The sequence below is a fragment of the Hemicordylus capensis genome, chromosome 2 (genome assembly GCF_027244095.1).
Source record: "Hemicordylus capensis ecotype Gifberg chromosome 2, rHemCap1.1.pri, whole genome shotgun sequence".
Lineage (NCBI taxonomy): Eukaryota > Metazoa > Chordata > Lepidosauria > Squamata > Cordylidae > Hemicordylus > Hemicordylus capensis.
Window position 1 is genome coordinate 79,845,741 of NC_069658.1, and position 23,553 is coordinate 79,869,293.

At 46.3% G+C, this 23,553-nt stretch overlaps 1 long non-coding RNA gene across 1 annotated transcript; it reads left to right on the forward strand.

The window, feature by feature from the left end:
- Nucleotides 1–1,432: 1,432 nt before the first annotated feature.
- On the forward strand, nt 1,433–19,783 carry LOC128347111 (uncharacterized). Its single transcript, XR_008317395.1, has 3 exons — nt 1,433–1,684; nt 11,319–11,456; nt 18,655–19,783. It is a non-coding gene; the product is annotated as an uncharacterized LOC128347111 (long non-coding RNA).
- Nucleotides 19,784–23,553: the final 3,770 nt, after the last annotated feature.

Here is a 23,553-nt window from a genome sequence, read left to right on the forward strand (position 1 = left end):
AGCAGAGGAGGAGCAGGTACAGACCTGCTCTCCACTTTAGCAGGGCTGTGAACGCCCTGAAATTTAAAGGGAGGTGCCCACGATTCAGACAGCCAAATCGTGTTTTGGCGCATCCTTAATCAAGAATACCATTTCAGGCATCAGTTATTCCTTGCCAGATGCCTCAGACCAACACTAACCAATTTTATGGTTCATAACCAATAACATAAAAAACATAATGTTACTAATAACATAAGTAACCAATAACATAACAACCAATATTATGGCCTAACAAAGGAAATTTCTCTCTTTAGTTTGTTTTTTTTAAAGAAAAGAAAAATGAGGGCCCCAACCTCTAATTGCAGCATGCAGGGGTGGGGAGCATAATCCTACCACTCCCCCTGAAGAGTTTTCCTGCCCCTTCTTGATGCAGCTATTTGTCTCTGAAGCAACTATTTAGCAAAAGAATAATAATTTAAAAATCATTCCATTTCGAGTCTGTGTTAATCCAATCAGTTAATAAGGGGCTTAATGTATTTTATTTATTTTGTTTTTATTTATTTAGATTTATATCCTGCTCTTCCTCCAAGGAGCCCAGAGTGGTGTACTACATACTTGAGTTTCTCCTCACAACAACCCTATGAAGTAGGTTAGGCTGAGAGAGAAGTGACTGGCCCAGAGTCACCCAGCTAGTATCATGGCTGAATGGGAATTTGAACTCGGGTCTCCCTGCTCTTAGACCAGCACTCTAACCACTACACCACGCCGGCTCTCTGTAATATGTATTTTGACCCTCACTGAGAAGTATTCAAACCCAGAATGATGGGGTGGGGGTGGGGGAAGAATACAAATGAAGTTATAAGTGCCATGAGCCCTGCCATTACCCGTGAATCAGAGTCAGACCCTGAAGAGGCGAGACAAGCACTGGATTCAGGCCTGAATGCCAAGGATAGGCCAGAGGTTAATCCTGAGGAGGCAGGGCCAGAGTCAGCCTTAGCCTCATGTCCTGACACCAGAGTAGAGTTGGTGAGAGTTTCAGGGATGGGGCCTCTTAGAAACCGTTCACCGCCATTGCCTCCCCCAATGTCGGTGCTTTAATACTGACATTGGACAAGGCAGGATCAACTGGATAGGGGGCAGAATGCCAAGCTTCAAGCCAGAAGGCTGCCCCCTTAGAAGGCTGTTTCTAGAAGAAAGTCAGAGCCTAGCTTGGGCAAATTTGGTTCTTCTAAGTGGTCTCCGTCCATCACACAGATGGGCTTCACGCATGCGGGAAGAATAATCCGGAACACCTGTCAAGCTGATTTTTCTGATTGCCTCAGCTGGGTAGCTGGGCACCTCCCCATGTACCCTGGTCACATGACCCCACTCCCCCTCTCCTCAGTTCTTTTTCGTCTGCCAGAGAAGTGACATCTCTGGACACCTATCAGTTGCTCTTTAGGCTATTTTTCATTTTAATTTTATTCTCCTTCATCTCCCCTGTGGATTATTTCATCTCTTTTGTATTTTGCGTTATAATTTAATTTGTGTATGTTTAAAAAAGAAGAAGAAGAAGAAGGAAAAAGAGAGGGAGGAGGAAAGAGGACTGTGAACTCCTCACCTCACCAGAGGTTCCTTATCTCTCTCATTTGTTTTATGGCCACTAAATCTACTTTTAAACGCTGCCCTGACTGTCCTGCACCTTTCCCTTCAGCTGATGGACATTGTAAGTGCCTTTTCTGTTTGGGTGAGGCCCATCTCCCTGATTCTTGTCAGCATTGCCAAAAACTCTCAAAGAGAACAAAACGCAACAGAGCTTCCAGGTTGCGCGTATTTCTTTGGGAAAGCGCCCTGTCAGGTAACGTTATGGAGCGATCAGATACCACTCCAAAGCTGCCTTCTAAGGAGGCGAACGGATTGTCGGTGGTGTTACTGCAGCCTCCAGGAGGGTCTGGGACGCCCGCAGGGACTCCCTCTGCCTCCTCTCTACCGCCCGCCGCCTCCAGGCCCCAGATTACCTCTCAGAAGCAAACAGTCACTGCCTCTGTGCCGGCACGAGCATTGACTTTCACTGGGCAAACCGCTTCCCTGGAGCCGCCCGTAATGACAGCTGGGCCTAAAAAACATAAGAGAAAGAAGGACAAGTCTAACGTTTCCTCAGCACTGAAGCAGAAAGTTGCTGTGGCTGTAAGCAGCCATGGTCACGGAGAAACGCGATCTGTGCATGCCCAAAAGGCTGTCAACAGCTACCAGCACACGAAGCTTCCCGGTGCTGGGGCTGCCAAGAGATCAAAGAAGTGTCACGGCGTCCAGGGCCGACAACGATTGGGGCAGCAACACTCGGGTCCTTCTACACAAGCTGCACCCAGCCCCTCACTCCTGGTGAGACCTTGTGAACAACCTCAACTCCCTCCGCACGGCACCAAAGCAACCACGCAATCAGACGTGTCCTCCTTTGAATCGAATCCCGCCCCTTACTTCTCAGATGACTCCAGGTATCATCGTGTCTACCATGCAGGCAGCAGAGGGCGCTCAGATTTCCCCTATGGGTCTGCCACCTACTACTCTCCTTATGAGTCTGAGCTGTCAGGAGACAGCTCAGCGGAGCTTTATTACCGACAACCTTGCAGCCAGGAGCCTTATTCTTATTCCCACTGCCACCCAAGCTATGATCGCGCCCGCAGTAGGCGATACTATCGCTCTAGGTCACGTTTGCCTCGCTACTGTGGAAGAGAGGTCTCCTCCCACAGTAGACAGCGATCCCCCTTGCACGATCACCAATTTAGCCGCAATTACCACCCCTCCAGCAACACGAGGGACCGCACACGCCATAGACCTGCTCACTCTACTCCCGGTATTCCTGCCGCCCCTGCCGGGGAGCCTCAAAAGAGAGGCTGTACTGTTATTCCCTCCCCAGGGCGCCAGGCAAAGGGAAATTCTGGTCAGATTATGAAACCAGCCCAGCCTGCTCCTACCAACCTGCCGCTTCTGGCACCTCTTGGACCAATCCCTCCTGAGAAGATCTTGCAATCATCCGACTCTTCTTCTGATTCTGAGTCTTCTACTTCATCTATGCCCCCAGCTACTCCTGTACCTAAATGTCGGAAGCATGACAAGGATGGGGGCTCCTCACCTCCTAGGTCTCACCTGAAGGTTTTCTCTTCCTATATGGCCACCATGGCCCACGCCTTGGGCATCCAACCTAAGGAAGCTACTAAATCCTCCTCTAATCCTCTATTTGACATTCTGGACGATAGGTCTGCACATTCGGTGGCGCTTCCAATGAACCAGGCTCTTACAGACATCACAAAGGGTTTCTGGGAGAAACCATCCTCTGTCCCTCCAGTTTCCAGGAAGGTTGAGAATTTGTATAGAGTTCACCAGGAAGATTCCCCTTTTTTACATAAGCACCTATATCTAAACTCTCTAGTTGTTGAAACTGCTCAAACTAAATCGAAAAATAAAATGCTGTCAACTCCCATGGACAAGGAGAGCCGTAAACTGGATGCTATGGGTAAGCGCTTTTACACTGGGAGTCAAGATTGCTAACTACCAGGCCTGCATGGCCAGGTATAATCACCTTCTCTGGGAGAGATTATCAGAACACTTTGAGGGCATGGAACCATCTCTTCGACTTACTCTCACAGCGTTCCAGGTAGGCATGTGCACGGACCGGTTCGGAGGCCATTCTAAAGGCCTCCAGACCGGTCCGGACACGGGGTGGTTTTGGTTTGGGTGGGGGGTTCTAAAAAGAATAGGGGGGGCTTTACTCACCCCTTCAAGAATTCTGAACGTATATATTCGAGTAAGCGGGCGGCATACCTCCCTGCCGCCCGCTTCACTCCCCCTCCTCCGGCGGCCCGCGTTTCTCCTTAAATTTCCGGCTTCAATTGCAATCGGGCGGCAGGGTAGCTCCCAGTCCCTGCCGCCCGGCTCTTCCATACCCCCGTGTCTCGGCTGGCGGCCGCCCCCGCTTAGTCACAGGACCCCTGCCACCCCCTTCCCTTCCAATACACAGGCGGCCGGCAGGAGAGCTCTCCTGCCGACCCCGTCCCCTTCCCCGGCTCGGCTGCAAATGGCTTCTAGGAAGCCTTTTGCGCAGGCGCGCAAAAGGCTTCCTAGAAGCCATTTGCAGCCGAGCCGGGGAAGGGGACGGGGTCGGCAGGAGAGCTCTCCTGCCGGCCGCCTGTGTATTGGAAGGGAAGGGGGTGGCAGGGGTCCTGTGACTAAGCGGGGGCGGCCGCCAGCCGAGACACGGGGGTATGGAAGAGCCGGGTGGCAGGGACTGGGAGCTACCCTGCCGCCCGATTGCAATTGAAGCCGGAAATTTAAGGAGAAACGCGCGCCGCCGGAGGAGGGGGAGTGAAGCGGGCGGCAGGGAGGTATGCCGCCCGCTTACTCGAATATATACGTTCAGAATTCTTGAAGGGGTGAGTAAAGCCCCCCCACACACTCTTTTGGAACCCCCCACCCAGTGCCGGACCGCAGCTCCGCGGTTCCGTGCACACCCCTAGTTCCAGGTCGATGGTTATGAACTCAGTAAACAATTGTTACACACTTCTAAACATGCCACAGATGCAATGGGCAGGTCACTCGCCACCTCCACTCACCGTCATGCTTGGCTTCGTTCCTCTGGTCTGAATACAGAGGCCAGAACTAGGATCGAGGACCTCCCTTTTGATGGTTCCACGCTATTTGGCACCCAAACAGATGACACCATGGAATGCGTTCAGAAGATGCACAAGACTGCCAAGTCTATGAGCTTTGCCACAGGCTCTTCTTCTTGAGGGTATAACTGCTCCTTTCGATACCAGCGGTCTTACCATCACCGCACACCAGTCCATCAGGGCTATGACCACTCCTTTCGCCCGTCTCGCTATCCTCAGCCCCAACAGCAGTACAGGAAGCGACACTACCAGAACACAAAGGTCACTCAGCAGAAACGCAAGCAGGAATCCTTCCTTAAGCGAATCTGACTATCCATGGATGGGTTCGAGGCTGCGACCCTATCTGGCTTGATGGGAATCCATAACGACAGACCCATGGGCTCTCACCATCATCCGGATAGGTTATGCAATTGAGTTTGCTCAGTGCCCTCCAGATTCTGGCAAGCGATCTACCCCTGTAACACCTGCCCTTCAGGAAGAGATTCACTCATTGCTCCACAAGGGCGCCATTGAGCATGCCCCTTCCCACATAGAAGATGGTCTGTTCTCCCGCTATTTTACAGTCCCCAAAAAGGATGGCGGACTTTGGCCCATCTTAGATCTTTGTCCTCTGAACGCATATGTTCGCTGCGAACGTTTCAGGATGATCACAGTCCCAGATATTCTAGCACTCCTATCGGGAGGGATGTGGTTCGCCACCCTAGATTTGGAGGACGCTCATTACCATATTACTATTCATCCTCAACACAGAAAATATCTGCGTTTTCAGCTAGGAAACAACACGTTCCAGTTTCGTGCAATGCCCTTCGGGCTGTCATCGGCTCCAAGAGTCTTTACGAAATGTATGGTCGTCATTGTGGGCCATCTACAGGAAAAGGGAATCCAGATATTCCCATATTTAGACGACTGGCTTCTGGCAGCGGGTTCCCCAGAAAAGCTCAGTTCTCATCTGCGGGTTACCACCAGACTACTAGGCGAACTGTGACTCAGAATCAACCACAAGAAGTCGCATCTTACGCCCAGTCAATACATAAGATTTTTGGGCGTCGTGCTCGACTCTGTCTCTGCAGTTGTAAAGCTTCCAGAAGATCGGATCCTCGCTATACACCATCTAGCCAAGGCCCTTTATGGGGTCCCTACTCACCCCGCAAGAACAATACAGCGCATGCTGGGCCACATGGCTTCCACGACCTCTGTCTTGCCAACTGCCAGACTCCACATGCGTCCCTTACAAAGCTGGTTCCTGGACATGTTTCATCCCCACCAGGACTACAATTCAAAACGGTTGAGTATCCCAATAAGCGTTCGCAATACCCTTCAGTGGTGGATGTCACTGAGGGACCTATGACATCCGTATCCCTTTCAATGACCCTTCCCTCACCTCCAAGTGACTACACACACTTCAGAGGAGGGCTGGGGAGATCACCTGAATGACCTCCAAGTGAATGGTCACTGGTCCAGGGAAGAGTCGCCGCACCACATAAATTACCTAGAGCTCCTAGCAGTTCTCAAAGCTCTCCAAGCCTTCCTCCCAGAGGTGAAGGGGGAACATGTCCAAATCATGACCCACAATACCACAGTCAATGCTTATATCAGCAGGCAGGGAGGGACCGGATCCTGGTCACTTCTCTCCCTGACCCTACGCCTCTGGCACTGGGCCCTGTCTCACAAGATGGACCTCTCCGCGGTGCACATTCAGGGCCCGACCAATTCCTTGGCAGACACGCTGAGCTACACACCACACACCCCTCATGAGTGGAGTCTGGACGCTCACGTTCTCCATCGCTTATTCCATCTCTGGGGGTGCCCGACCATAGACCTTTTTGCGAGCGAGTCCAACCGTCAATGCCCCCGGTATTGCTCCAGGGTGGCAATGGGAGAGGGCTCACTGGGGGACACCTTTGCGATGCACTGGAAAGGAGAGCTCCTTTATGTATTCCCACCGGTTCCGTTGCTTTTGAGGGTGCTCCAAAAACTAGAGGTGGATTCCGGGAACTGCATCCTGATAGCACCCTGGTTTCCGCGCATCTTAAGCCTCTCCAAGGGATGCTTCCTACATCTCCCTTTATCACCATCTCTACTCTCCATGCAGGATGGCCAGTTCCTGCATCCCGATGTTCACACTCTACACCTGACGGCTTGGAGAATTCAGCTCTCTGGTCACCAGAATTGAGGGAGGTTTTTGCTGCTTGTCAGAAACCCTCTACCTTGAAATCATACTCGGCTAAATGGAAATGTTTTTCCATATTTGCCACAGGGAGGGGCGAATCTCACCCCGATCTAGCACCCTTGACATTGATATTATCTTACCTCCTTGACCTAAAATGCTCGGGTCTCTTCCAGTCCTCTGTCAGGGTCCACCTAGCGGCAATTGCAGCCTTTAGGCATGACACTGCCCCAGAATTGTCACTCTTCACCCTGAAAAAGGTTAGACGATTTCTTAAAGGTTTATCTCATCTTTACCCTGACCCACCCGTGGCTATCCCCACTTGGGATCTGCAATGTGTCCTCACTGCCCTCATGTATAGGCCCTTTGAGCCTATGGCAACCTGTGATATGAGATTGCTAACTCTCAAAACAGTATTTCTGGTAGCCATAACTTCTGCCAGAAGAGTGGGTGAACTTAGGGTGCTACGGTGCGACTCCCCTTTCCTCCACTTTCATAAGGATAAGGTTGTTTTACGAGTCAACGTAGCTTTCCTCCCGAAGGTGGTCTCCACCTTCCACAGATCGCAACCTATCTCCTTACCGGTGTTTCCCCCTGAACCCTCTTCTCCTCTAGAACGCACCTTACATGCACTCGATGTTAGGCGGGCCCTGGCCTTTTATATTCATTGCACCACCACCATCAGAACCACTAAGGCATTGTTTGTAGGGATGTGCGAAATGTTTCGGATACAAAACATTTTGTACCCAAAACAGCCTGTTTCGGGTGTTTTGTAGATAAAACAAAACACCCATTTTCCAGATCCAAAAGTTTTGTATACAAAACAAAACGTCCCTGTTTCGGCTACAAAACGTTTTGTTGTTTCGGACCTCCATTTTGTGGTGATCTCTGAGTCAGTCTCCATTTTGTGTTTGACATCTCTTTGAATTTCCCACCCTTCCAGCCTTCTGATCGGTGACCTAAATCATGGGCTGACCTGCTGACAATTCCCTCCTTGTTCCCCATTGGCTCTTTTGCTTCTTCCCACTCTTTACTGACCCCACATTGGCCAGGGGAAGGGTTGCTAACCCATGGGGTGCTGGGTTCTGCTGTTTCTGTGGTGTTCTGAGTGTAGAATCTCTGGTAGCATATGAGAGTGGATTCTTGTTTTTAACTGAAAATCTCACATGCTACCAGAGAATCTACAATGAACACCTCAGAAACAACAAAACCCAGTACCCCACAGGCTTGTGGGTATGGGGGTGGTTGGCACCCTATGTGCACTACACAACCCCTCATCCCCCGCAAGTGTAATTATGGAGCTGCTGAAACCTCCATTATTCCCCATAGGAGAAATATTAAAGACACGTAAACTTCAACAAATCACAAAAGATCAGCCCTTTGCCCAATTCCTTTGAAATAATTCTGGAAGTTTCCTTGCCCCCATTGGGCACTACCACCCACCACACTCTGCTCTGGATCATCCCTTTCCCCTTGATTTGAAGCGATACATTTGCTGGAATCCCCATTATTCCCTATGGGAAAATTCTTAAAGATGTGTAAACCTAAAAAAAAATTCACCAAAAAAATCAGCCCTTTGCCTAATTCCTTTGAAATTTGGGTGGTAGCTTCCACCCATTGGACACTACCACCACCACCCACTCTTTTTTCCTTGGGACCCTTTTTAAAAATCCAAATCGATTCGGATTCGGAAAATTTGGCTACAAAACAAAACAGGGCTGATTCAGATTCAGAAAATTTGGGTACAAAACAAAACGGGGATGTTTCGATTCGGATACAAATCGAAACAAGAAAATTCCAAAATGCACACCCCTAATTGTTTGTGACCTACAGGCTTCCTTCAAGGGGCAGTAGGGCTTCCGCCCAATCAATCTCTTCATGGATTGTTAAAACTATCAAATTGGCCTATGAAATTGCCGGTCGGTCCCTTCCGGTCCCCCTTAAGGCCCTATCTACCGCTGCCTCCACGGCTTTTGATAGGGGCGTCCCACTCTCTGCAATCTGCCAGGCTGCAACGTGGGCCTCCCCATCTACTTTCGTCAAGCACTATGCTTTAGATGTAACAGCTCGTCAAGATGCGTGCTTTGGCAGGGCTGTCCTGCAATCAGTGTTTGACTGACTCCACTCCACTGTTAACATTTTTGAACCCACTTATACGGTTATTTCAGATGTTAAAAAAAAAAAAAAGGTTTAAGAGGTCTGTTAAGGTTAATGAGTAATAAACGCTTGTTCCTGTTTAAACTGTGGCTCATCCTTTAACAGCTATTCCTGCCTTTCAATTCATGAGGTTTGCTACCTGGTCCAGGGCTCTGCCCCACCTCTTTGCTTCTGGAGCTTGCTATGCGCCCATCTGTGTGATGGACAGAGACCACTTAGAAGAACTGCAGGTTGCTTACCTGTAACTGTAGTTCTTCTGGTGGTCATCTGTCCAGTCACACACCCTCCCAGCCTGCCCCTCTGCAAAGCCTTACTTCTTGGTGTACTCCAGAACTGAGGAGAGGGGGAGTGGGGTCATGTGACCAGGGTACATGGGGAGGTGCCCAGCTACCCAGCTGAGGCAATCAGAAAAATCAGCTTGATAAGTGTTCCAGATTATTCTTCCCGCATGCGTGAAGCCCATCTGTGTAACTGGACAGATGACCACCAGAAGAACTACAGTTACAGGTAAGCAACCTGCAGTTCAGGAGCATTTCAGGGCTCAGTCTTCCTCTGCCTGCTGCTCGGTCAACACCCTGTTGCCGGATGTCTGCTGTGCTGCTTTGCTGCTCAACTGCCTTTGTTGGCCACCAGACCCTGTGGACCTTGAAGGATGAGATGAACAGGACAATGAATGCAAATGCTCCACAACACTGCTTTGAGAAAATGCACTGGCCAAGCATGCTCAGCTATTTAATGGCAGGCAGTAGTTTCATTTGAAATCCGAAGCTAAAACATGAGGAAATGAAGATCAAGGTTTCAGATCCCTCTAAAGGGCAGAATGAAATATTTACACAGGATGCTTTCCTTTCTTCTCCAGTTAGAATTCTATTCCTTGGGTTTAAAAGAGTGTAATGGAAGCAAATGATCAGAAGCGAAGTAAGATACATATCTTATGCAGTTATTAAATGCCGGAGGGAATTTCCCTCTGTAGAAGCAGTGAAAATGAGATAAGCCTTGAACTCTCTTGGCCCTATCCAATGAAGGATGCATAGTAATGACAGCTGATTTTCCATGGCATTTGTTAAGGTGAAAGATCGCTTAGGAAATTACCTTTTAATATTGCATTGTACTTTCACCTGTACCATTTATTTAAAGATCCAACGCCTTGCTATGTTAGAACTCCTTTCATCTGCAGACTTGCCCAATCTTTCTCTTTGACTACTATAACATCTTCTCCAAGAGCTTTAAATGAACACACACACACACACACACACACACACACACACACACACACACACAAACCTTGCATGCTTCTATTACCTATTGATATGGAATAAAATACTGAAAATTTGATCTCCACCAGTGTGGCTAATTCAAATTACCCTTCTGCCCACAAGACAGACATTCACCAAGATTATTGGCTTAATCCTCTGTCTTAGAAGAGAGTTCATAACATCCTGACCACCTACAAGTTTTCAAATGTAACATCCAAAATTAAAACATGTTTCCTTGTGGCAAAGAAACTTACTGAACAGGTAGTTCTGGATTATTCAAGCAAGCTATAATGTATGAGGGAAGAGGGCAGAAACATTCAATGACCAGCAGCTCATCTTTTTGTGGACAGTCTCTGTAAGGTACAAACCTAGAGGCCTCAGGATGGAAAAGCCATGAGAAAAAAAGTTTGCTTTGTAGCAAAAGCCTATGTGAGTCGTTGGGTGGGGGTGGAGGGGTTCTTTGTGTGATCTCATCTTGAGTGCAGCAATCCTAGACCCAGGTGAACTAGAAACCAGTGACAATCTTCAGATTGTGCTTCTTCTTTATTCACTAAGTTTGTATTCACTATGTGTTTCTAATGTGTGTTAGCAATAAATAGTTGAAGTATTAGAAGAGGCTTGCTGTGTGCAATAAACCGTGGGAAAAGGTCTTACTTTACCTCCAGATTTAAGCAAATTGTGTCAGCTCAGTGGTGGGGGTGGGGATAGGGACCCATCTCACCCAAAATCTTATTTCTAGTTATGTCAGTTCCTGATTTTTGGCAACAAGAGGGCCTCCTCCAAAGTATTTGTTGAAGCAGCCCTCCATTTTGTTGCTCCTGAACTGCAATTAAGGTACTAGATTACAAAATATGATTTACAGCCATCCCTCACCAACTGTAGTTTTACCATTTGAGTCTATGCAAATGAGAAATTGTGACAGGTCTTGCCAACCATGACTTGACTATCTGCAGTTGATGAGGTTATTTTTGTGATTTGGGGAGGGTTTCAGCTATTTTGGCGGGGTTCAGAGGTTCGATTTGCTCATTCCTCTTGGTGACTCTTGGCAATATTACAGGGGTTTTTTTTGGTGATTTTGTGCAATATTTTTTTATTTTTCCCTTTATTTTTTAGGTCTTCTTGTGGTCACAGTTCCCCTAACCCCGTTTCCTATAACTCACCAACTGCGAAATTGCCAACTGTAAGATCTTGCCAGAACGAAACCCTTACTATATCTATTTGTGAACACACAGGCACACATTGGGAGAGAAGGTAAGTGCTCTGTTCGTCAAAACAAGGAGAAATTTTGTAACCCCACATGAACGAAATAAAACACTGTTCAATTCAGCTAGGTCAGGTAAGTTAAGTTATGTTATTTACGGAACTTACCTGAACTAGTTGAATGGAACTCAGCTTACTTAGCCAACTTAGCTTTTCATTAAAAACTCTGCAAACTGTTCTTTTCAGATGTTAAGTGATTGGATACACCCCTGCATTCCATTGTAACAAGATAAGAAATGGCTTTCTAATAAGGTGGAAACAATAATCACTTATCTAGTATTGGCTGCCAGTAATGCTCAGTAATGTACATGTTTGGCTAATTAGGCCATATGTCTCTGTGTAACGACTACCTATACATCTGCAGTTAATTATTCTGCCATATTGTTAACAGTGATGAGAAAGTATAGATATGAGAAAGCATGCATATGAATGGGAGACTAGAAGTATGAGCACTGTAAGACATTCCCCTCAGGGGATGAAGAGCAGAAGGTTCCAAGTTCCCTCCCAGGCTTCTCCAAGATAGGACAAGATTTTTATTTTATTTATTTATTTTTTTATAGGACAAGATTTTTTTTTATTGAACCAACAAACTACCAAAGCATACAGTACGTTGCCAAAGCACAATTATATACAAAGTGGTTGTTTGTACATGATATATCTACAAAGATTTACACACAAGGATTTGGAAACCTACAAGGTTATGAAGTATCTGCAGGTAGTACTGTAACTTGGGGGTGGGGGATTTCAAGGCACATCAGGTAATCGGGGGGGTTACGTCCAACGTCCATTTCCACAATTTGTCCCATTGCTGTTTAGAAGAGATACTCTTGTCTTTTTGCACATAACCATAAAAACTTTTCCAGAAGAGATTTACTGTCTCATCTGTGTGAACCTCTTGGTTGCGTCTTCCCTCCCTATTCCTATGCAGGAGCATTGCATAAATGACATACAGGTTTACTAACCTAATTACAAGAAGGGGAACGTTCCAATTCCCTAGTATGAGGGTACCCGTTCCGTCCCGTTTCCTTGAAGGTTTCTTTCTGGGACCTCGAAAAGAGGTTCTATCGCTCAAACCCGAGGTTAGTTCTTCCCAAGTCTGTTTTTCCAAATCAGGCCACTCTAACAGCTTGCTTACTCCCTGCCACACTCTTTTGGCTACCACACACTCTTTTAAGAAATGTGAGTGGGTTTCCCTGAATGTTTTGCCTAGCTCACTAGCTTTCTGTTTGCAAGTGATTTTAGGGCACTCTTGCTGGTCCTCTGGGAGCCATGGCTTAGCCGCATTAAGTGGTAGTACTTGATGGTATAAGCGCCACCTTGTGTCCCATAAATGCAAAGGGACTTTTTTCTCCTTAAAGAGAGCGATAGGGTGATCGGGTTGCAACAAGTACTGTGAAGTGCGGTGTTTGTAGCGTTTATGTTCTAAATCAGGTTTTAAGAAACCTAGAATCTCTCCATAAATTGTTTTCCTTAGCTGCTTAACTGAGGAGGATCCTTTAAATAGATCCGGTTCAACCTTCCATTTTTAAAGTGTGAATAACAAATCTCTCAAGTAGTCCGGGTGTTCTCTTTTTAATACTTGTGTGATATTACCATTGAAAGACCCTTTCCCCCACCATGCTATGCCCCATGCTGACTTGCGCCAACGCAGAGCGAAAAGCAAGACCCAGGTTTTTTGCAAGAGGTTGGACATATTATGGACATTCATGAAAATCCAGTTTCCAAAATTGTAGGACATGAATTCAGTTACAAAATAGGGTTGCAGGGCAGGTAGGGCTAGGCCTCCCTGCTCAACCTCCTTAAATGCTACCACACGGGCCAAAGGGAAGGACGCTGTGTGCCATACTAGACGGAAGATCTGGCTTTCAACTCTCTGAAGGAGATCAAGCAGGGGGGGGGATAGACTACCGCCAGGTTATGCACCGGGGGTATCAGGTAAGTCCGGATGTAAACCGCTTTCTGGTACATGGCAAGGCTCCATTTTTTCCACATGGTGATTTTAAGCATCACTTTTTCTTCCCAATCTGTCCAATTTTCCCCCCAGACTTTTCCCTTAATCCCATATTCAATCCCCAAAATGTTTACTGTATCTACGCACTTCCGTTTGGACTCTGGGGCCCCTTCGCTTTTACATTCAGAGATGGGTAGGCACGAGAGTTGCTGGCGTCCGGGGTCCATTTTAACTAATACACTTTTGTCAGCATTTAATTCTTAGCCCGAGATCTTGCCATATTCCCAGAAGAGGTCTAGTATTACAGAGATTTCATTTTCATTTGATAACAGTAATGTAACATCATCGGCATGAGCTACAAATTTTACCCTAAACTCAGTATGCAGATCTGAGTGGACAGGTGGTTCGGCTATCCCATCACTCTCCCTCCTCCTCCCTCCCGGGAAGATCTCACAGGGCGGAGGGATAGAGACCGAGAGTCCTTGCAGATGGGGTTCTCTCTGAAACCTGATCAGGATTGGATCCAGGGCAAAAACATAAAGTAATGGGCTCAGTGGGCATCCTTGGCGGACACCCGAATGCAAAATGATCGGGTCGCCCCGCCATCCATTAATCTGTGGTGTCACCTTTGCATTTGTATAGAGCAGCTGTATCCAAGTAACGAATAGGAGTGGTATACCTTTAGCTTTCAACAATGTCCACAGATAATTGTGGTTCACTTTGTCAAAGGCCTTAACTTGATCCAATAAGAGGCGGTGACCTTTCCAACTTTCATTTTGTATAGAGTAAAAAAGTTCTCTCAGCAGACACAATGACTCTGTCATCTTTCTTCCCGAGATAGCACTTGTCTGCAAGCTGTGGACCAATTTAGGGGCCACATTCGCCAATCTATTATTTAGGATTTTGGCAAAGATTCTGTAATCGATATTTGTGAGGGTTATCGGTCTCCAGTTTTGTGGTAAAGTGGTGTCACCTTTCTTGGGGGGGGGAAATTAAGAGGCCATCCCCAAAGGACCTATTTAAATGCCCATTGTCTAGGACAAAATTAAATAATTTTACTAAAACTGGTAGTAGCTGGTCTGCGTAAATCTTATAGAAAGGCCATGTCAGACCATCAGGCCCTGGAGCCGATGTGTTCTTTTCCGCTGAGATAACTGCTCTGACCTCTTCTATCATTACAGGATGGGTCAAAGAGCTTTTTCCCCCCTCAGTGAGGGAATAGCCGAGACCATATTCATTCAGACTGCAGAACCTATCTAGATAGGATTGAATGTCCTTTACAGAAATATCCTTCAGTGCATACACTTTTGTATAAAACTGGGCCATGATCTTTAACATATCATGGGGGTTGCCTGAGAGAGATTCCTGCCTGCATCCTTTGAGAAGCTGCTGCCAGTCTGTGAAGACAATAGTGAGCTAGATAGACCAATGGTCTGACTCAGTATATGGCAGCTTCCTATGTTCCTATGATCAGTTTGTGTAAATAACACAGAGCACAGAGATCCTGATGATAATTTCATTGTCCTTACAATATAGGATATTTAGCTACGTTCTGAACAATTGTGAGATGTCCTAGATTCAAATTCCTGTAGTTTGGGGAACAAGCACTGTATACTTAAAGGTGCAAAAGAAGAGGGAAAAGAAGGGGAATAAATTGACATATCTTTTCCTGTAAGGATACATCAGGAAAAATGCTTTTGATCTATTTTAGATTAGAAGACAGATTTGGGATAATCATTCGAGAAACAATGTAATTTTAATTCCAGATCCGGAACAGACTAAGCTGCCTGGTTGACTGAGGAATCACCTTTCCAGGAAGATCTAGAGAAAATGTTCTCACGCACCTCCCTTTTTATTGCTCCTCATAACCTCTATCTGACTGCTTTCCAGTTTTATTACTCAGGATTTTATATATTTCTGTCTTCTCAAGTATTTTAACTTTTTAACATCCATTTTATGCCCCTCCCTTTTATGCCCTTCATGCATTTTTATGGCTTTTACTATTTCTCAGGCGTTTAGGCCCTCATGCCCTGGGCATATTAGCTAGGTGTTTTTTTAAGTTTTTAAAGTTTTTTTTAGTATTAATATGTACCATTTTATATGTAATCACTTTTTATCTCCTCCCACATTTAACATGTAATCACCCTTATACTTTATGCTGGTCTGTGACCGTAATAAAGATTGATTGATTGAGAAAAGGTTAGACTGAAATATTTGAGGAATAGAGGGACCTTTTGAGGTTAAACTAGACAATGCATTGCATATTCCACAAGTAGATCCTATTCATTTCACTGACTGCCAGAAAATAGATCAAGGTCAAGTACAATAAATGCTGACATCAGCATACAACATCCTGGGACAAATGCAAGACCCCAGGACCCTGGTTGGGCTCACCACTGCTGATGCCTGCAATGAGTCCCTGCACTCTAACCCCCCCCCCCAAAATAAAAATAAAAAATCCTGGTCAAGGAGACAGGGCATTCTGCTTTGTTTACCAGATGTAAGAACGCATTTAGCAAATGACTGTTCTGAGAACAGACATTAAAAGGGAGGGAAAATAGACTTTGGGAAAAACATTATAATTACAAAATTTGAGTCATAAATGATTAACTACAGTGATACATTGCATTAATAGAACTGAGACATTGATCTATATTATGTATAAGTGGTTCAAATGTGAATGAGGCAAGAAAATCATGTAATTATGCTATAGCTATAAATGAATGAAATTTAAAAAAAAGTTTAAGAGCAAGAACACCACATGACATACTAAAAATAACTTTAGCGTAGCCCTCAAAAAAGCAGCAGTCTTTAAAACAAATCAAAACAACAAAACCCTCACCATTTAGATCTTTACATATTCAGCAGAGTTAAATTATGTTGTTACATTTTTAATTTGCATGTTTCCAGACTAATATATTGAAAGGGTCAAATACATGCCAGTATAAAATTATCCTCAAATGCTTTAAAAATATTGAGAGAAAATCACTCCGGATATCCAGTTGTTTCCTTCATTTTAGTTAAAGCAATGGCTACATGATCCACATCTTGTTCAGTTGTCTTCACCTTGCCGTGTAGGAAGATTTATTCTCATTCCAAGAAACAGATGAGAAATATTCAGAGATACAAAATAGATGAGAAATATTTCTAACAGACTGCTCTTATATTTCTGATTATTCGTGACTTTTGAAAAAAAAAAAACTTTTCTTTATCTAGTTTGTAGGAACTGCTTTTGGTTCTGCACAAGTTGTGAATGTGCTTCCAGTATGGACCCTTATAGCATTACTGTGTATGATGGAAGTGATTCTGCAAATGAATACTGACTGACCTAGCTGTTATACTTACAGTGGGCTGAAGTTCTTCGCTTGTTCAGCTGCTGTAGGTGGAAAGCTATTAAATTTTCATTTATACTCACTAGGTTCATTTCCAAACTTCTATAGTTCAAACGATTGCACTCTAAAACAATAAGATTCACCACAAACTCTTATCTTTTGAGGAAAGCTGGAGCACACACAGGTTCATGTCTGGTATGATTTCATTATCCACTAAACAAATGAATTATATCTAGCTGTCTTTCATTATTTAATAATTTCATTTTTTAAATTTAATCTCTGAATATTTTCTCATCGGTGTTTGTAGCTCTGCTGTTAATAGGTTGGGGTTTTCAATTGCTTCTTCTCATACACAGACCGGTTGGATGGCATTGCCTTCCAAATATCCTAGAGTTGTGACTTTCCATACACAGGACAAAGCTGTAGTTGTCCTCAAGTGAGTAGTTATCAAAATGCAAAAAAGGCTTCAATTGGAAAAGGGGCCACTTATACATGTCACCAGCCTGGGGCCACTTATACATGTCAAGGGGCCACTTATACATGTCACCAGAGGTATACCTTTAGATCAGGGCTGCTTAACTTTGTTCCTCCTGCAGATGTTGGCCTACAGGTCCCATAATCCCTGGCTATAGGCCACTGTGGCTGGGGATTATGGGACTTGTTGCCCAAAAGCAGCTGGAGGGCCAAAGTTGAGCAGGCCTGCTGTAGATCCTCCTGAGAAATAATCACACATGGAGGAGCTTCACACTACATGTGTGAAGCACCTGACAGGGTTCTACAGGGAGAGCGGGCTTAGCCCGCTCTCCCCGTAGACAAGCAGCAGCTCATTGCTGGGTGGCTGGATCAGCCGCTGGCTCCGTCATGGAGCCGGCAGGGGCTGTGGTGATCAGGGGCCCCGTGAGTGCATGGGGCATCCTGGAGAGACCCCCAAGCCCGGGGGGCTGCTTGCAGCCTCCCGGTGGGGGTCTCCTCATGTGTTGCCGTGGCGCAGAGCCATGCTGCGGCACCACACAAGCAACCAAATGGGGGTAGGAGAGCGCTAGCTCTGCTAACCTCGTTTAAGGGAAGGGGTACTTTAGGTGGTTTGCTGCCAGGAGCCATGCTGCTCCCGTGGCAGCAGACAACCAGAAGAAAGTGGGCTAGGCTCCCTTAACGTGATTTCTCCTGGTCGTGTGAATAGCTTCATGGTCTTGAAACACTTGGGTGTGTGTGGAATGCTATACTTACTTCTGTAAATGGTGCCCCTGCACACAAATTCTTTAAAACAACGTTGATGCATCATATTCCCTTATAAATCCACTGGGTAAATATTATCTTTGAGGATGGGTAAGGACTGCAGGCTGGTACTATCTATCCATAAGTATATGATGCATCAAGGGAAAGGGATAGGGAAGTTGTGACAAAGGAGGGCATTGATATTGTTTGAAATGGAGTGAAATACGGCATGGAAAGGGTGAAAATGTGATATTAGTTGTGAAACTATGATGTAAGGGAAGCTCTGTTTTGATCTGATGGTCAACACACACAAAACCAACGAAGAGAGAAAAAGAACTCACCTAGCTAGAACCTAAAAGCAATTCAGCTTAATCCTGAGTGAATGAGCACTGGGAGCACAAAAAAACTCAAAGTGATTAATACTAACGAGTATTGATTGGCTGCATGGTCAACTATGATGACATATTGTTTTTCTAAAGCAGAGAGAAGGAAGACTAGTTCCAGTCATCAATATGTGGCTTGGAATTAGTCTGGGACAAAATAGGTACAAAGGAACACTTTCTCCCAAGACCATTCTTCATTGCTTTTTACACAAGCTGACTAATGCAAAGATTAATGTCTTTTCCTTTTTACAGTCTCTTATGGATTAGTTATATCCACTTCTTGTTGTTCTTTGCTCTCTGTTTTTCAGGGCTTGGCAGTTCTCAACATGAAGGCAAAAAGACTAAAAACATGTAGTTGGCTCTAAACAGCTTTTAACCATTTTATTAAACAAACCGGCTGACATTCTAACAAAGCGTGCACACTTGATGTGACTGAAGAGAAGTGCCAGGAACCCTTGCACAGCTCCTTTTGGCCCCCTGTGAGCATTCTGGTACACCAGATCCCTTCGGTTTTCATGATCCTCAGCAACTTGTTCTGATCTTACAGAGCAGGGAGCACTCCATTCTCTAAGAGCTCTGGTGCAATAGCTTGCATGCAGCATGTCCTCTCTGTGGCATATGTGTTATGTACCTTTAAGAAGACTAGAAAGCAGTTACCCAGGTTCCCTCTGGCTACTCTGTGGGTGTGGTTAGAAGTAGTCTCCGTGTATTTTATACCTGAAAGTAGTAGTAGTATGTAGTACCTTCATGTTTGTGTTTAGTTTCAATCAAGAGATAATGGCTGGGTTCAGATGAAATACGAAACCAGAGGTCTCTCTATCTCTGGTTTCACTAATCAAAGACTGAATCCAGGGAACTACAGTTAAAGGGGGGTATGGGCCCACGGTTTCCCTCCCCAAACTCCATTTGTTACCTAGGGTTATCTTTAGGTTTGCTTGTCCCAACTTCCGGTTTGCCTATGGCAGCTGTACGCTAGAACTCTGCACTGCTATTAGCCTTCTCCCATGCCGGAGTTGAGGGAAGAAGCTCCTCCCTTGCTCCAGCTGCTATGGGTTCTGTGGGATGTCCTTCAGGAACGAAGGATGCCCGCACAGCCAGCTCCCCCGCTTCTCTGCAGTCTTGCAGATAGGAGAGCAGGGGGCATGGCATGGATCCATTGGATCCACAGTTCCATATTACATCTGAACTGGGCCACTGTTTTAAGAATCCCTCTCTCTGGCTTCTGCTGATGAAGGATAACAGAACATGCAGGGGCTCTACACAATGAGTGAGTAGTCCCTTGGAACCCACTAAAAAAACCAAAAAATTACACTTGCAGTCCCTCAAAACTTGTGCACTTCTTTATTCAGCCATGAAATACAATAGTGGAAGCCTGGGGCGTAGCCAGCCCGCTGGCAGCCCGTGTGCGGCTGTGTCAAGTGCCCCAATAGCCCCGCCCCCGTGTCTGATGTCAGACGCAGAGGACAGCCACGCCCCTGCATCTGACATCAGATGCGGGGGCGTGGTCTGGCTCCCGAACGGAGCCTTGAGGCTCCGTTCGGGAGTTGAAGCTTAACTGCTGAAGGGGCCGCGCGGCCCCTATGGCAGTTAAAACTAAGGCTGGCGCTGCCTTCGCAGTGCAGCCCAGGAGTGGCTCTTCCCTGGAAGAGTCGCTCCTGGGCTGTGTTGCGAAGGCAGCGCCAATCTTAGCTCCTGAAGGGGCCACGCAGCCCCTTCAGGAGCTAGTTAGGCTGGCGCTGCATTCGCAGCATGCAGCCAGGAGCGACTCTTCCCTGCCTTTGCAGGGAAGAGCCGCTCCTGGTTGGCGCTGCGTTTGCAGCGCCAGCCTTAGTTTAGCTCCCAAAGGGGCCGCATGGCCCCCACTCGGGACCCAAACTACCGCCCCCATGTCTGACGTCAGATGTGGGGGGCGTGTCGGGGCCGTTCTTGCGGCCCCTGATTGGTCACTGGCCTGGGTTCTTTGAACCCGTTGGCCCAATGGTGGCTCCGTCCCTGGTGGAAGCTCCAACTCAAGTCAAGACAAGGGTACATTGTCAAGGGTCTGACCAATAGTCAGTAGGCCCAACTGCACGTATATTGGCAAATATGAAATGTCAATGATGGGTTCAGCTCCCCAAGTCTTGCAAACATTTATTATTCCATCCATGAAACTGTATAAGCCTTATTTCAAATACTATTGTACTAAACTCATTGAAATACCAAGGTAATTTAGTCTGTTTCTTTTCTAGGCTGTGTAGTGTGATGACTCTAAAAGGTCACCACATTTTTTTACTGAATCGATTTTAATTTTGTGGAAAGCATTCAATATGGTATCTGTACCTTTAATAAATTCTGGTATAGGTGTAAGTAGGAGTTGGTGCCAAGTCCTAAGACAGAATCTTTGATCTCAAGGTGCATACTGTATACTGGTGCCATCTCAGGCAGATATATGGGCCATCGGTTTATTTTGCCACAAAAGGCCCAGTTGCTGCACTGCTCTCTGTAATGCACAGGAATGAAATCTGGGAAGCCCCTCATTAAACAAATTAGGAGATAATGGTGGTAATCCTATATATGCTTACTGGGTGTAAACTTCATTATAGTTTTGAAACTTATTTTTGAATGAACATTTATCAAACTGGGCTGAAAATCTGATTTGTATGCCATGTCACTGAGAAGTATCCAGAATGGTGCTGGTGCAGCTGTGCTACCCAGGCTGTTTTCCCCATCCCTGCCTCCTTGCTGCAGGCCTTTGACCCCCAGCATGGAATATTGCTGCTTAGGGTCCTGTACAGACCTCAGTTATAGCTTTTAGGGGGCTATGGGGCCTAGAGCAAGGAGGAGGGGATGGAGAAAATGGCTTACAGCTGGCTGCAGTTGTGGGGGGGGGATACCTAGAGATTGGATGGAAGCACGTTCTGCAAGCAGAAGTGCATCTAGTGCATGTCAGAAGTAATCTCAAGCTCTAGTTGCTACTATTATGTCATGATTTCTTGAATCCTTGCCAGTCAGGTTTTGGTCCACAGCATAGCACCGAAACAGCATTGGTCACCCTGTTGGATGATCTGTATTGTAGTCTTGATGTTGGAAGTGCACGTCTCTTGGTTCATCTTGATCTCTGTGGCCTTCGATATCATCGACCATACTATCCTCCTGGAGCACTTAAGAGGCCTTGGGGGCACTGTTCTTCAGTGGCTTCAATCCTACCTCACTGGGCGATTCCAGTCAGTGTCAATTGGGGGTGAGTGTTCTGTGCCCTGGCCCCTTTCTTGTGGGGTTCCACAGGACTCAGTCCTTGTTCCCATTCTCTTTGACATCTACATGAAGCCGCTGGGCCTGGTTATCCATCAGTTTGGAGTAAGTTTTCATCAATATGCTGCTGATACTCAGCTTTATGAGCCCCTGGTGGCGCAGTGGTAAAACTGCCGCCCTGTAACCAGAAGGTTACAAGTTTGATCCTGACCAGGGGCTCAAGGTTGACTCAGCCTTCCATCCTTCCGAGGTCGGTAAAATGAGTACCCAGAATGTTTGGGGCAATATGCTAAATCATTGTAAACCGCTTAGAGAGCTCTGGCTATAAAGCGGTATATAAATGTAAGTGCTATTGCTATTACTATTGCTATTTATATCTCTACCTCTGGCCAAACAGGTGATGCCGTCCATGTGCTGGCTCAATGCCTAGAGGCTCTCAGGACCTGGATGGGCCAAAACAAGCTCAGGCTTAATCCTTCCTAGACAGAGTTGCTCTTGTTCAATTTGTGATCTGGCCAATTGCCGTGTGAGTTTATCTCTTGATGGGGTTATGCTTTCCTTTAGAGAGACTGTTCGTGATCTGGGGGTGCTTCTGGACTCACAGCTCCTACTTGAACAGCAGGTGGAGGCCATGGCCAGGGGTGCCTTTGTCGAGCTTCAGCTGGTTCGCCAGTTATGTCCTTTTCTCAACTGTCAGGCCCTGGGAACAGTAACTCATGCCATTGCTAGCTTTTGGTTGGATTACTGTAATGTGCTCTACCTAGGGTTGCCTTTGAAAATGATTTAGAAGCTTCAACTAGTCCAGAATGCAGTGGCCCTCCTCCTTATGAGTGGCTATAGATTTCATTTATTTATTTATTTATTTATTTATTTATTTATTTATTTATTGTTGCATTTATATACCGCCTTTCGTTAAAAGACAACCCCAAGGCGGTTTACAAAAGTTAAAACATACAATAAAAGACAATAAAAATATTAAGCTAAAAAAATATAAAAACAGACCAAATTTAAAATCCATAAAATACTAGTATAAAAACAATACAACAGGTAAAAACACACAGAAGCAGCAGTAAAAACGATTATGTAAAAGCCTGGATAAAAAGCCAAGTTTTAACAAGCTTTCTAAAAGCCATGATGGAGTCCGAGGAGTGAATGGCCACTGGGAGAGCATTCCAAAGTCTGGGGGCAGCAACAGAGAAGGCCCTGTCCTGAGTGCACGACAGCCGGGCCTCTCTCATTGTCAGCACCCGGAGCAGGGTCCCCTCAGATGTCCTCGTCAAGCGGGCAGCAACCCTTGGGAGCAGGTGGTCCCTCAAATACCCCGTTCCCAAACCGTTAAGGGCTTTAAAGGTTAAAACCAGCACCTTGAATTGGACCCGGAAATGAACCGGCAGCCAGTGCAACTCTTTCAGAATGGGCGTGATGTGCTCCCAACGGGCAGCTCTGGATAAAACCCTAGCTGCCATGTTTTGCACTAGCTGCAGTTTCCAGATATTCTCCAAGGGCAGCCCCACGTAGAGCGTGTTACAGTAATCCAGCTGCAATGTGACTAAGGCATGGGTAACCGTGGCCAGATCTGCCTTCTCGAGAAAGGGACACAGCTGGCGCACTAGCCGAAGCTGTGCAAAGGCACCCCTGGCCACCGCCTCCACCTGAGCCTCCAAAAGCAGAGCCGGGTCCAGTAGTACCCCCAAGCTGCGTACTTGCTCCTTCAAGGGGAGTGCAACCCCATCCAGAACCGGTAAAATCTCCTCATCCCGATTGGCTCTCCTACTGACCAACAGTACCTCCGCCTTGTCCGGATTCAATTTCAGTTTATTAGCCCACATCCAATCCATCACGGCCTCCAGCCCCCGATTCAGGACATCCACCGCCTCCCTAGGATCAGATGACAAGGAGAGATAGAGCTGAGTGTCATCCGCATATTGCTACAACTCAGTCCAAGTCCCCGGATGACCTCTCCCAGTGGCTTCATG